The following is a 14,711-nucleotide window of genomic DNA, read 5'->3' on the forward strand; positions in this document are numbered from 1 at the left end:
TTTCTAAAAACAAATTACGGAAGTTGGAAGCTGAAACATTTAAGAATTCTCTAGAACACTTCAGTGCATTGGAAATTAAGTGATGAAAAATTAAACAAGCTACATTCACATAACAAAATGTGGTTTAAAATGCCTACTTTCTTTGGCATTTGTAAAAGTGGAAATTTTTATCATTATTATATAAACTCATTTTATATACTTTATGAACTAATTAAAGTCCATCCATAACTTTTGAGTGAGTCACTCTCTTGTAATTAGATACAGAAACATTCATTGAAAAAGACAGATATCCAATATAATCCAAATAATAGCAGGAACAATGAATATTTAAATCACCAAGAAATGGTATTTTCCTCTTGATGGACTCAAATGTCTTTTATCATATGCATTCATCCTGCCTCCATCGGGAGTTTCTTAAGGACAGGAACTGAGTTCTGTTTCGTTTGCATCCCTGTATGCCAGAAAAGGCAAAGGGTCCCAGTGGACAGTAAGTCCCTGGAGATCCTTATGAATCAAAGGCAAATCATCTTACCTCACAACTCCAAGGGCATTTCTGAGAAGGTCCCACCCCGTGTCTAACAGAAAGTCACAGAAGTCCCCAGGCCAAGGTGAAGGCATGCATACACCAAGAATCTTCCCCAGTGTCACATGGACAGTCATAGCAAGAGCTTCAGATCTTGTCTAGGGACTTGAAGGACAGAAAAGAGACCCACAACTCTCCCTCACAGAATAATGTACATGGAAGACTCTTCTCACTATCCCTTGTCCCTCCTGGGTCAAGTGGACCAGAGTAAGATGAAATTTCCAGGCAGTCTTTTTTTTATATATATACCAGGGATTAAACTCAGGGGCACTTGACCACCGAGCCCCATTCCCCTCCCTATTTTGTACTGTATTTAGAGATAGGATCTCAGGGAGTTGCTTAGCGCCTCACTTTTGCTGAGGCTGGCTTTGAACTCACAATCCTCCTGCCTCAACCTCCAGAGCCACTGGAATTACAGGCGTGTACCACTATCCCTGGCTCTAGGCATTCTTAACCTGGAAGGTCCTTAGAGTTACCAGTGAGACTGGAACCTTAAATTCAACACAAGAATGAAGCCTGAAAATGTATGAGCGTAACCAGAACCCTAAGAACCCAAACTGCCTTTATACTGATCTATCCCCAAAATGTTTTCCATGGAGTCCTCTCTTCATTACATAGAAACATATATCCACTGTTCTACTCAGCTTTTTTACTGCTGTGATTTAAAGACCATCACATTTGAATAGTTCAAGAAAATAGTTGAAGAAAAGTTTCTGTAGTGGAGGAAAAGTTTATTTAAGGGCTTACGGTTTCAGGGGTCTGGGTTCATAGCTAGCCAGCTCCATTCCTTGAGGCTCAGGTGAGGCTGAACATCATGGTAGAAGAGTGTGACAGAGGGAAGCAGCTCACATGATGATCAGAAAACAGAGAGAGAGAGACACTGCTTTCCAGATACAAAATATATATCCCAATGCCACGCCCCCAATTCCCACCTCCTCCAGTTACCACTTCAGTTACCACTCAGTTAATCCCTATTAGGGGATTAAATCACTGATTGGGTTAAAACTCAATCATCTTTCTTCTGCACCTTATTGCATTGCCTCACAGGTGAGCTCTTGGGGAATACCTCACATCCAAACCACAACATTCACCATGCACCTGCTTGTTGATGGCATAATTGCCACAGTCCCAGCAGCACAAGAGAGTCCCATACCACTACCCTCAGCTATATCTTAGTTTAAATTCATAGATTGTATACAGGTTCTCTACTTTCTCCCTTTACTTCCTGTAACTGATATAAACTGCCTCTCCTCCACCCTAGCAACAGAATGGCACATCTTCTCTTATCTGCTGTGAATGGGCAGACTTGGGGCACTTTTCTCCTCTTCTAGTGTGGTAAGATCAATATGTATTTCCCTGTGTCCCTCCAGCCAGACCCTGGCTCCATGGCCTCAAATATCTGCCAGCCCACTAACCATTTTTGTAGGCCAAGATATGGGACTTTTCCACGGGTCCCATAACCTCCTGGCTATACTCATTTTTGTCTTTTCAACAGCTATGAATACAGTCCTCCTTTTGGACTGCTCAAAAGCTGCTGGGGGGCTCCCATTGTGGCTGTGTACCAGCCCCTTTCTCTGCAAGGAGAAGGAAAGAACTGGCCCCATGAGGTTGTCAAGAGTCCCTGTGGCTTCATAGTATCTGGATGGAACCAGAAAGGCCAGCCATGATGATCTCTTCCTCTGCACAGTTGAGATCCTCATCTGGCCCAATAGCTGCTAGAAATGCATAGCTATTCTTTTGACTCATAAGCAAAGTTTCAGCGTTCATAAAGAATCTACAATCTCCTGTTATGTGCAAGACTACAAACACAATCACAAGAACACCTTGACCAGGTCTCTGTCCTATGATATTTCTGTGGCCAAACCCAACACTCATTGCCCACAGCTTACTTAGGATGGACTTGGATACATCTTTTATGGAAGTGAGTTGTTGAGAGTGGGGGCAATTCAAATTCAACTGTGAAACTTCTAGAGAATGTGAGACTCAGTAAAAAGGAAATGTCCCCCTTTTCTAAAAGAAATGTACTTCAACCTTAACTTTCGATAAAGTTTGAGATTTTTAGCATCTAATTGAGGGAGGAGAAGGGTTCTCAGCTTATAAAATATTTCTTTCCTTTTTGTTCAAATAACATTGAACCTTTCAGAAGAGATGGAATTCAAGAGGCCAGATTTCATTTTCAATTCAGTCACTACATTCAGTTTTCTTGGGCTAACCAATTTATGTTTTTAAGTCTCAACCTTGCTCTAATCTATCTGAAGAATAAGGGGAAAAATGGCTCTTATGTAACATGAATTACATCTAAGCTCAAATTCTCACAGCACTCTTAGGAAATAGGATCCCCACTTTAAAAGATGGACAAGCCAGGAACAAAAAGGTTAGGACACATGGAAGCCCACACAACTAAAAAAAAAAATTGTGAGCTGGGATTTGATCTCAGGGTCCAGCACCACAGTCTTTGAACCACTCCACAAAGCACTAATGAGCCCTGACTACTCTGTGTTCCACACTGAAAGGTACAAGGATTTGCCGGGAGGTAAGAGAGAAGCAGTAATAAATAAAAAATAATAATAATAATACATAAGCCAAGAGAACCAGGTCCCACTGCTTCACCTTCAAAGTCCATTATGTAGTTATATTTTATAGCCCAGGTATTTCCCCCTGCCTTGTCAGGGTATCAATATATTGTTATTGTTGTTTTTTAAAGACAGAGAGAGAGAGAGAGAGAGAGAGAGGGAATTTTTTAATATTTATTTTTTAGTTTTCAGTGGACACAACATCTTTATTTTATTTTTATGTGGTGCTGAGGATCGAACCCAGCGCCCCAGGCATGCCAGGCAAGCGTGCTACCGCTTGAGCCACATCCCCAGCCCCTCAATATATTGTTTTAAAACCCCAACTTTCTCAGTACATAATAATTGAAGCGCTAGCCAAGACTGGAACAAATTCTAGGTGCTTACAACATCGGGCAGTGTTTTGCCTTTGGATCTCCTCTTTCTGTGATGGCACAAAATAAAAATCTATCCTCAAGATATATTTGTAGACAAGTGAAGGTACATGAAATAGGAATACTCCTGAAATGTCCTCTGTTACTCCAACTCTGGCATTTCACTGACTACCCCTTGACCTCTGCTTCTTTCAATTTCTCTCCTGCTACTCCTTTGTCCTCATTCTTCCCACTCCAGTCACCCACCACCACCTCCAAAATACCACAAAGTTTCCTTTAGATCCTATTCTTAGCAAGGGTTGCTTGAGCCTGTTCAGAAAAGTCTCTCCTTCTCTCCTAAGTGGTATATTAAAGACATTCTGATACCAACCCTTCAGGTAATAACATTTGTTCTCCTCATTACAGTTTAATAATGATGTGAGTGTGGAGAGAGAGAGAGAGAGAGAGAGAGAGAGAGAGAGAGAGAGAGAGAGAGAGAGAGAGAGAAAGAGAAAGAAAGAGAGAGATTGAGAGTGTAGGTTTCATGCTTTCTGAATGTTGGTGCTGCCCAGGGCTATGCCTCAGTCTTCTGTTCTTATTGCTTTATACATTATGAAGGCCTCTAAAGAGACTTAACATGTCAGAGGACCCTCTGGATTGATGTAGCCTATTATCAATGTGCAATCCCTTCTGTATAATGCAAATGAAAGGTCCAGAATGAACCCCTTTGTGTTAGTCAACTTTTTTGTTTCTGTGACCAACATACCTGACAATAACAACTTACAGAAGGAAAAGGGCCTTTTTCCTCATGACTTCAGAGGTTTAGTCCCTGGTCAGCCAGCCCATTGCTCTGGACCCAAGGTGAGGCGTAACATTATGGTGGAGAGGTGTTGTGGGGGAAAACAGCTCTAGACATGACAACCAGGAAGCAGAGAGAGCTCTACTCCCCAGGGACAAAATAGAAACCCAAAAGGCACACCCCCAGTGACCTATTTCCTCCAGCTACACCCTATAATAAGCCTACAGTTGCCACCCAATACAGTAGTCCTAATTATTAATCTATAAAATGGATTAATCCACTGATTATGATATAGCTCTCACAGTCTAGTCAGTTCAACTCTGAACATGCCTGTATTGTCTCACGTGTGAGATTTCAAGGATTTGCAAACCATAACACCCTTAAAGGCAACAATGTGAAGGTGAATGAGACAAACTCTATTGCCCCTTGTTGATTGTTCATTCTAGAAACAGAAATGAACAATTATTAAACAAATGAGCCTGTAATACAAATTCAGTCAAGGAGAGTGTCATTGGGAAAACTAGAGTCAATCCAAGGGTAGAAATTGAAAGTGCAGGGGGAGGTACTCAGAATAAGATGGTCAATGGGGATGCCTCTGAGAGGGTATTTAGAGACTAGTGAAGTGAGGACATGAACCACACATGTATCTGGGGAACAGCATTCCAGGAAAGGGAGCAGCAATTACAAGTAAGTGTCAAGAGGACCCTGGGATGAGTATAGCAATAGAATTGAGGCCACTGGTCTTTTCAGTGCAATGGAAGGTGCAAGCTATTGACCTCCATGCACATAATTCTTTTGCTCTTAGCTAAATGGCTTGAATATATGATTCCATGAAGATAAACCTTTCCTTTTTTGGCCTCAGTATGAAACTTCACAGGTATGTTTGTTTATATTAGTTTCTGTATTTGTTAAAATTTTGGTGAATTTAATCTGTAATAAAAAATTATCAAAAGCAATGGTTTGAATAGTGACTGTGTTATTTCCTCAAATGATTCCATCAGCCTGTTGTCCATTCTACCTCGTTGGAGGATACTTTCTTCATGCCCATGTGGCATGAAGTATAATTTATCTAGGCGAGGCCCTTTCAGTAGTCATTTAGCTTCCTTCCCCGAATATCTCCGTGTGTGTGTGATTTGTGCTCTTCTTCTGCTCCTCACTCTGTACATTCACATTTCTACCTACTGTTTTCTTTTAACAAGGTTTCCTACTTTCTGAATGTTAATGCTGCCCAGGGCTATGCCTCAGCCTTCTGTTCTTATTGCTTTATACACCATGAAGGGCTCTAAAAATCTATGCATTGATTTCCTATATGCCAGCAAATAAACAAGTAGAACTTTAAATAAAAATAATACCATTTAGCACTTTCAAAAATAAAATATTTTGATATGACTCTAACAAAATATTTACGATCTATACGAGAAAAACTACAAAACTCTGAACAAAGGAATCGAAGTCCATGTTCATGAATATGTCAGGATTTCAGTTTTTCCATACATGATATACAGACTCAGAGCAATCCCAGTGGAAATCCCAGCAAATTATTTTGTGTTTATCAACAAACTTGTTCTAAAGTTTATAAGGAGAGGCAAAGATTCAACACAGAAACCATGATATTGAAGGAGAAAGACCACACTGAGAAATGGACACTCCTTAACTTTAACACATCCTGTAAAGCTGTACTCTCAAGATGGTGTGATGTTGGTGGAAGGAAAAAATCAATCAATCAATCAATCAATAAAACAGAATAAAGCCCAGAAATAGAATTGCCTAAATATTTGTAATTCTATTTATCTTTGGCAAAGGAGCAAAGTCAATTCAATAGGGCAAAAAATAGTTTCTTCAACAAATGGTGTTGAAATAACAGAGCATTGAGTACAAAACAAAACAAAAAATCAGACCTCACACCCTTCACAAAAAATAATTCAAAATGTTAAAAATATGTTTATTTTTAAAATATGCCTATGTTTAAAATACAAAACTAAAACTACTAGAAGATTGCACAGGAGAGATTCCAGATGACTTTGGATATGGTGTCAAATTTTTAGGTATAATACCAAAGGCATATCTGTAAAATAAATTATTGATGAGTTGGACCTTATTAAAATCAAAACTTTTATTCTGAAAAAGAAAGTCTCAAGAGAATTAGAAGACAGGCCATAAACTGGAAAATATTTGTAAAAGATACAGCTGATAAAGAACGTTATACAAAGATGGAAACACAAATATTGAATGATATCACTTACACGTGGAATCTAAAATCAGAAAACTTAGAAAAACAGTATAATGGTGGTTTCTAGGGCTGGGGGTGGAGTTGGGAAAATATTGGTGAAAAAGTACAAATCTTCAGTTATAAGATGAATAAGTTATAAGAGCTAATGTACACCATAGTGCCTCTAGTTCATAATAATGTATTAAGTCCTTGAAACTTGAAACTCACTAAGGGAATAGATCTTTTGTGTTCTCATTAGACACACACAAAATAACTATATCAGGTGATAATATTTTAGTTAGCTTCATTATGAGGATCATTAGACAAGACATATTTACATTGATACATCATGATGTATACCTTAAGTGAGTACTTTTTTTTTTGTAAATGATAGCTTGGTAAAGCTGGAAAATTAAAAAATATATATAAAAAATTTCTAAAATTCAAAAAATTTTTAAATTTTTTAAAATCTTCCAAGGAATTTAACTCATGTCTCACTAAAGCATATTTATAAATGATAAATAAATATAAAAAAGAGCCTTATATCATATGAAATTGAGGAAAAAAAACAATAACAAGTATCCCTTCATACAGAACGCTGACTACACCAAATGCTGGTGAGAATGGGGAGTACTAGAAACTGCCATCCATTGGTGGTGGGAATGCAAAATAGTACAGCCACCTTGGAAGGCAGTTTGACAGTTTCTTAGAAAATTAAGTGTGTGTTCATCATACAATCCAGCAAGCAGGTCCCTAGGAGTTTAACCAAAGGGCTTGAAAATATATCCACACAAAAATTTCACATGGGTGTTTATAGCAATTTAATTGATTGACAAAACGTAGAAGCAACAAGATGTATTTCACTAGATGAGTGGATAAATAATCTGTAGTATATTCAGACAGTGGAATTTTTCAGCACTAAAAAGAAATCAGCTGTCAAGCAACAAAAAGACATGAAGGAAACTTAAATGCATATTACAAAATGAAAGAAAATTTGAAAAGGCTCTATACTGTATAATTTCAATTATATAACATTCTGAAATGATAAGTCTATGGAGACAATAAGAAGATCACTGGTTGCCACAGGCTGAGCACGAAGAGGGAGGAATAGGCGGAGCACAAAGGATTTTTGCATACTGAAACCATTCTGTAGGATACTGTCATAGTGAATACATGTCATTATATATTCAGCTAAATCCATAGATATACAATACCAAGAATGAATCCTAGTGAATTTTATGAGTTTTGAGTGATTATGATGTATCAAGATAGATGTATCAAGATAAATACAATAACGACTGTACCAATCTGTCAAGGAGGTTGATGATGGGGAAACTATGCATATATTAGGGCAGGAGGAAGCTAGAAAATCTCTACCTTCCTCTTTCTTTTTTGCAAACTTAAAACTGCTAAAAATTTTAAATCCATAAATTAAAAAAAGAGAGAGACCTATTCACAGGTTTCAAGTAGGGGCATAACATAGTCTAATTATATTTTAGGAAGGCCAGTTTAGCTGCTGGTAGAGAGGGCATAGCACTAGAAGTGAGAGGAAGCTGTTGAGAAGGTCCAAGAGTTAGGGTCTTTCTTTAGACTCCTTGTCCAGATTGCTTTGCTTTCTTGATTTGCAACTTCTGTCTATGAATATTTAACGAATATTGTATGAAACTACCTGCTATTTACAGAACTAAGCAACGTGGGACAGGTGGAGCAGGAGCTGCACCAATGAAAAGAAGAAACAAAAGGAAAATTATCAGTAGCAAAAGAGAAGCAACCTTTAGTATGTCTATGTAAAAAGAAAAAAAATAAATTCTATGAAGTTCATCAATGAATTAAGTTAGTAACCAGTACTGCTATCTTCAAAGGAATCAACAAAATAAGAACTTAAATTAGCTTTATTTGCTGACGATATGATTCCGTACCTAGAAGATCCAAAAAACTCCACCAGAAAACTTGTAGAACTAGTAAATGAATTCAGCAAAGTAGGATATAAAATCATCACTGATAAATCAAAGGTATATCAGTGACAAATCCTCTGAGAAGGAAATGAGGAAAACTACCCCATTCACAATATCCTAAAAAAAAAAATAAGATACTTGGAAATCAAATTAACAAAAGAGGTGAAAGATCTATACAATGAAAATTACAGAACCCTAAATAGAGAAATCAAAGAAGACCATAGAAGATGGAAACATCTACCTTACTCTTGGATAGGCAGAATTAATATTATCAAATGACCATACTACCAAAAGCACTATACAGATTTAATGCAATCAATTATGATCAAAATCCCAATGGCATTCCTCATAGAAATAGAAAAAGCAATCATGAAATTCATCTGGAAAAATAAGAGACCATAATAGCTAAAGCAATCCTTAGCAGGAAGAGTGAAGCAGGTGGTATCGCTACACCAGACCTTAAACTATACTACAGAGCAATAGTAACAAAATAGTAACAGCCTGTTATTGGCACCAAAACAGGCTGGCAGACCAATGGTACAGAATAGAGGACACAGAGACTAACCCACAAAATTACAATTATCTTGTATTAGACAAAGGTGCCCAAAACATGCACTGGAGAAAAGATAGCATCATCAATAAATGATGCTGGGAAAACTGGAAATCCATATGCATCAAAATGAAATTAAATCCCTATCTCTCACCATGCACAAAACTCAACTCAAAGTGGATTAAAGACCTAGGAATTAAACCAGAGACTCTGTGTTTAATAGAAGAAAAAGCAGGCCCTAATCTTCATCATGTGGGATTAGGCCCCAACTTCCTTAATAAGACTCCTATAGTGTAAGAATTAAAACCAAGAATCAATAAATGGGATGGAATCAAACTAAAAAGTTTCTTCTCAGTAAAAGAAACAATCTGAGAAGTGAATAGATAACCTACATCCTGGGAGCAAATTTTTACCCCCCACACATCAGATAGAGCACTAATCTCTAGGATATATAAAGAACTCAAAAAGCTAAGCACCAAAAAAACAAATAACCCAATCAACAAATGGACCAAGGACTTGAAGAGATACTTCTCAGAAGAGGATATACAATCAATCAACAAATATATGAAAAAAATGCTCATCATCTCTAGGAATCAGAGAAATGCAAATCAAAACGACTCTAAGATACCATCTCACTCCAGTCAGAATGGCAGCGATTATGAAGACAAACAACACTAAGTGTTGACAAGCATGTGGGGAAAAAGGTACACTCATACACTGCTGGTGGAAGTGCAAATTGGTGCAGCAAATATGGAAAGAAGTATGGAGATTCATTGGGAAACTGGGAATGGACCCACCATTTGACCCAGTTATTCCTGTCCTCAGACTATACCCAAAGGACTTAAAAACAGCATACTACAGGGACACAGTCACATCAATATTTATAGCAGCACAATTCACAATAGCTAAACTATGGAGCCAACCTAGATGTCTTTCAGTGGATGAATGGATTTAAAATGTGGCATATATACACAATGGAATTTTACTCAGCATTAAAAAAGAACAAAATCATGGCATTTGCAGGTAAATGGATGGTGTTAGAGAAAATAATGCTAAGTGAAGTGAGCCAATCCTCCAAAAAACAAATGCCTAATGTTTTCTCTGATATAAAGAGGTTGATTCATAGTGGGGTAAGGAGGGAAAGCCTAGGAGGAGTAGATGAATTCTAGATAGGGAAGAGGGATGGGAGGGAAAGGGAAGGGGCAGGGGATTAGCAAGGGTGGTGGAATATGATAGACATCATTATCCAAAGTACATGTATGAAGACTTGAATTGGGTGTCAACATACTTTATATACAAACAGAGATATGAAAAATTGTGGTATATATATGTATTAAGAATTGTAATCCTTTGTCTAATATAAGATAATTGTAATAAAGGCATGAATTGTTGTGAACATACTTTATATGCAGAGATATGAAAAATTATGCTCTATATGTGTAATAAAAATTGTAATGCATTCCACTGCTGTCACGTATTTATAAATAAAATAATAAAAGATTTTTAAAAAAGAACAAATGAGTAAAATAGAAAAAAAGAGTCACAGAGGTAAACAGCAATCCATAAGAGGAGCCAAAATCCAGAATTGCAATAATAGGCTTTCCTTAAAAACAGAGAGATCACATGGAAAAAAAGATGAAGTTGGTTTAAGGTATGCTTCAATAACAAAGATTAACTATGAATCAAAGACTAATGGATTTGGCAATGATTTCTTGGATATGACATTAAGTTAAATACAGGCAAAAAAAGAAGAAAAAAATCAATATGGATTAACTGGAAAACATGATTTGAGTTCCTAAGGTAGTCAAATTTATACAGACAAAAAGTAGAACAGCAATTGCCAGTTGCTAAGAGGAGAATGGAATGGGAATTATTATTTAGTGGTTGCAGAGTTCCAGTTCGTAAAAATTATGAATAGTGGTGATGGGTTTACAACAATGTGAAAATATTTAAAACCTCAGAATGATAATTTAAAAATTAATAAAATGGTAAATGTGGCATGTATTAATATAGCCTGATTTTAAAAAATAGAAAACCCAGAGAAAATAAATTACTTGCTATATTTTTGTGTAAAACCTCATCCAGTAACATTTCTTTGTTATTCTGCACCCCCAAGAAATACTAAAGCACAACTTGATCAATTTGAAGTTCAATTTTAACAAAAAACTTTATGGCCAGAATGGAGCCTTGTAGGAGCTGACTACATGCAAAGGGGGCTTTTTGCTTTGTCACTTACGAATCTCCCTTGCCCTGCAGAGGAAACCTGAATCTGTGCTCTTCTTTGAATGAAATTTTAAATGTAAGAGAATATGACAGAATAATTGGTTTATCAGATTATTCCATCAACTAAGCATCCTTCCTCCTCCATGGCCCTGTACGTCTGCAAATAAGCAAAATGCTTGAAACTACTTTAGTTTGGGGCTTTTGAAGCACCCTTTTACTGATGATCTTAGTTGAGGCTGCTATGACAAAGTACATCGACTGGGTAACTTATAAACAAAAGTAATCTATTTCTCATGATTCTGAAAGTTGAAAGTCTAAGATTAGGGTTCCAGCAGGGCTGGGTTCTGGATCACACATCTGGGCTACCGGGTGCCATCTTCTCTTTGTATCCTCACATGGCAGAAAGAGACCGAGAGTCTCTGGGATCTCTTTAATAACATGCACACTCCAATCTCATGACCTAATCGCCACTTTCTAATACTGTCATCTTGGGGAATTAGGTTTTCAACATATGAATTTGGGAAAGGACAAACATTTAGTCCATTGCACTGACTAAATATAAAAGGAGTCACTCATCAAGTCAGGCTTTCTAGGACTATCAAAAATAACAAAAGAATCAAGAGAAGGGGAAAAGCTAATCAAGAATGACATTGGGAAGAAAAATTTTCATAAAACTCGGTAGTGCTTATGGACAAGGCTGGCTGCATAATCTGAAAGGCCCATTGCAAACTGAAATTAGGGACTCTTTGAAAAGTAGCAAAAAAAATGCCATTCAATATAGTAGAACACACAGTTTTCTTATTTAATTTCTATCCCACTACTTGCCCTGGTGGTTTTTCTTTGCTATTTAATGTTACTCTGAAAACTAATTAAAACTTTGAATTACTAGCACAAATTTTGTCATACATATTTCTGTTGCTTTAAATTCAAATATAAAGACATCTAAATTGAATGCAGAATCACCAAATTTAGGCAATCATCATCTTCTAGTTCACACATGGATATTACCTGTTCTTACCAAAGGAAACACTGCATTAACCTAACCTAATCTTTCATTTCACCTCTTGCTACCTGCACATTCTACCAACTTTTTATGCTAGGCTACAAATTAGTAAGGAAGAATTGAAAGGCAAAGGAATATCTCGTCATCTCATCATGTCATCATTTTCACCTATTTGGCAAATGCAAAGTAAGACAAGTAAAAAGGGAAATAAAGAGTTACCTGATAAGTCCTGTTTCTTAGAAATCCATTGCTTTGTTTTTTGTTTTTTTGTTTTTTTGTTTTCATTCAAAGGAATTTCTGTTTTGTTTTTGATATACCATCATAGACTTTTCTACAATGCCACTGTTTGGGAGAACATGCTAACTATTTTAGCTTGATTGTATACCCATTCTATTCTTTTAATCATCAAAGTATGGAATGAGGTAAGTCCTACAGGACAAACAACCTGGTTTCTTTCATGAGTAAACTGCAGGGAACCAAAAATGTCAAGATGTGGTTACCTGTAGATGAAAAAGAACTGTCAACCAAATGTAATTAGCAAATCTTGCTGGATTCTGATTTAATCAAATTAGCTGGGGAAAAATGTATGTGAAAAATTTGAAAATTGATGGAATAATGTGATAAAATTTGGAAATAACTGTTAATACTTTAGGTAACAGTAGAATATGTATGCTTTCAGAAAACAAGGATCAACTTATAAAGACAAATACAAAAACACAGATATAATTATATAATGTCTGAAACCCAAAATAATCTTGTGGTGTACATCATATAAGACTATCATGAGTTCATAATAGCTGAAGTCCAGTACAAAGAACACATATCTGACCTATCAATGGTTCGCACCAGTGAACTTAGCTTATCAGAACCGAGAATTCATTCATTCTTAAGTTTTTCCCCAATATAAAATATAGATTTTGGAGTAAGGTAGAAACACTGGTAGCTGAGAAGGGGAGAGAGATTTGGGGTTTTGTTGTTTGTTTTGTTTTTCTCTTGGTACCTGGAATTGAACCCAGGGGCCCACATCCCCAACCTTTTTGTACTTTATTTAAAGACAGGGTTTCACTGAGTTGCTCAGGCCCTGGCTGTGTTGCTGAAGCTGTCTTTGAACTGGCGATCCTCCTGCCTCAGCCTCCTGAGCTGCTGGGATTACCGTCGTGTGCCACCACAGCAGGTGAGAGCAGAGAGTTTAGTGATGAAGTAGGAGAAGGGATTTATGAAGGTTCTAGGAAGAGTCTTGGTCTGAACTACGGAGTGCGATGCAGATGTTGAGTACTGCTGCCTAAGGCATAAAGTCGTGAAATCAGCGTGGCATCATCAGCTTTGAAATTTAGAAACAATGGAGAAGACTCAAGAAACTGTCCAGAGAATTATTCTGGAGCCCTGCAAGTGCTTACTTCAGTTACCAGGTAAACAAGTGAAAACCAAACTTTCACAGGCATTCAATCATTGGCTGAAAATTCCAGAAGACAAATTACAGATTAACATTGAAGTGGCAGAAATGTTGCATATGCCAGTTTACTCATTGAGGACCTCAAAGACAGGTCAAAACTCCAACGTGGCTTTCCAGTGGCACACAGCTTCTATGGAATTCCATCTGTCATCAATTCTGCCAATTATGTATATTTCCTTGGCATAGAGAAAGTCTTAACTCATCATCCAGAGGCAGTGAAACTTTTACCCCCTCCCCTCCCCCAGCTATTGGAACTCCATCAGGAACAAGGCCTGGATATGTACTGGAGGGATAATTACACTTGTCCCACTGAAGGAGAATATCAAGCTATGGTGCTGAAAAGACAGGTGGACTGCTGGGATTATTAGTAGGTCTCATGCAATTTTTCTCTGACTACAAATATTTAAAGCCATTATGTAATACACTTGGGTTCTTTTTAAAATTAGACATGATTATGCTGATCAGCACTCCAAAGAATACAGTGAAAACAAAAAAGGTTTTGTGAAGATCTCACAGAGGGAAAATTCTCATTCCTTATTATTCATGCTATTTGGTCAAGGCCTGAAAGCACCCAGGTGCAGAACATCTTATGGCTGCAGAAAACCCAGATATTAAAAAAAAAATATTATGTACATTATCTCAAGGATGTAAGTTCTTTTGAATATACTTGGAATACTCTCAAAGAGCTTGAATCTAAAGCCTGTAAACAAATTGAAGCACATGGTGGGAACACTGAGCTAGTGTCTCTACTAAAGCACTGAAGTAAGATGTTCAGTGAAGAAAATGAAAAATATTAAGCCATTCTTGATTGGGTCCGATAGCTTCTTTTAGTTGGTTGTTTTTCTTTTAGCCTATTATCTTTTCACAAATTTGGACCAAACTTGAGTCCTCAAAAACTGAGTAAATAGAGATGGTGTGAGTGAAATTGTTTGAATGTAGAAACCCCTCCACATATGTTATACAAAGTTAAAAGAGTGAAAAGGAATCATGTTTGTGTAGGTCTAATTAGAATG

At 37.1% G+C, this 14,711-nt stretch overlaps 1 pseudogene; it reads left to right on the plus strand.

Annotated features, from left to right (window-relative positions):
• Positions 1 to 13,584: 13,584 nt before the first annotated feature.
• LOC101964543 (geranylgeranyl pyrophosphate synthase pseudogene) lies at positions 13,585 to 14,495 on the plus strand (annotated as a pseudogene).
• The last annotated feature ends 216 nt before the right edge of the window (positions 14,496 to 14,711 follow it).

The sequence above is a fragment of the Ictidomys tridecemlineatus genome, chromosome 7 (assembly GCF_052094955.1).
Source record: "Ictidomys tridecemlineatus isolate mIctTri1 chromosome 7, mIctTri1.hap1, whole genome shotgun sequence".
NCBI classification, from domain to species: Eukaryota; Metazoa; Chordata; class Mammalia; order Rodentia; family Sciuridae; genus Ictidomys; species Ictidomys tridecemlineatus.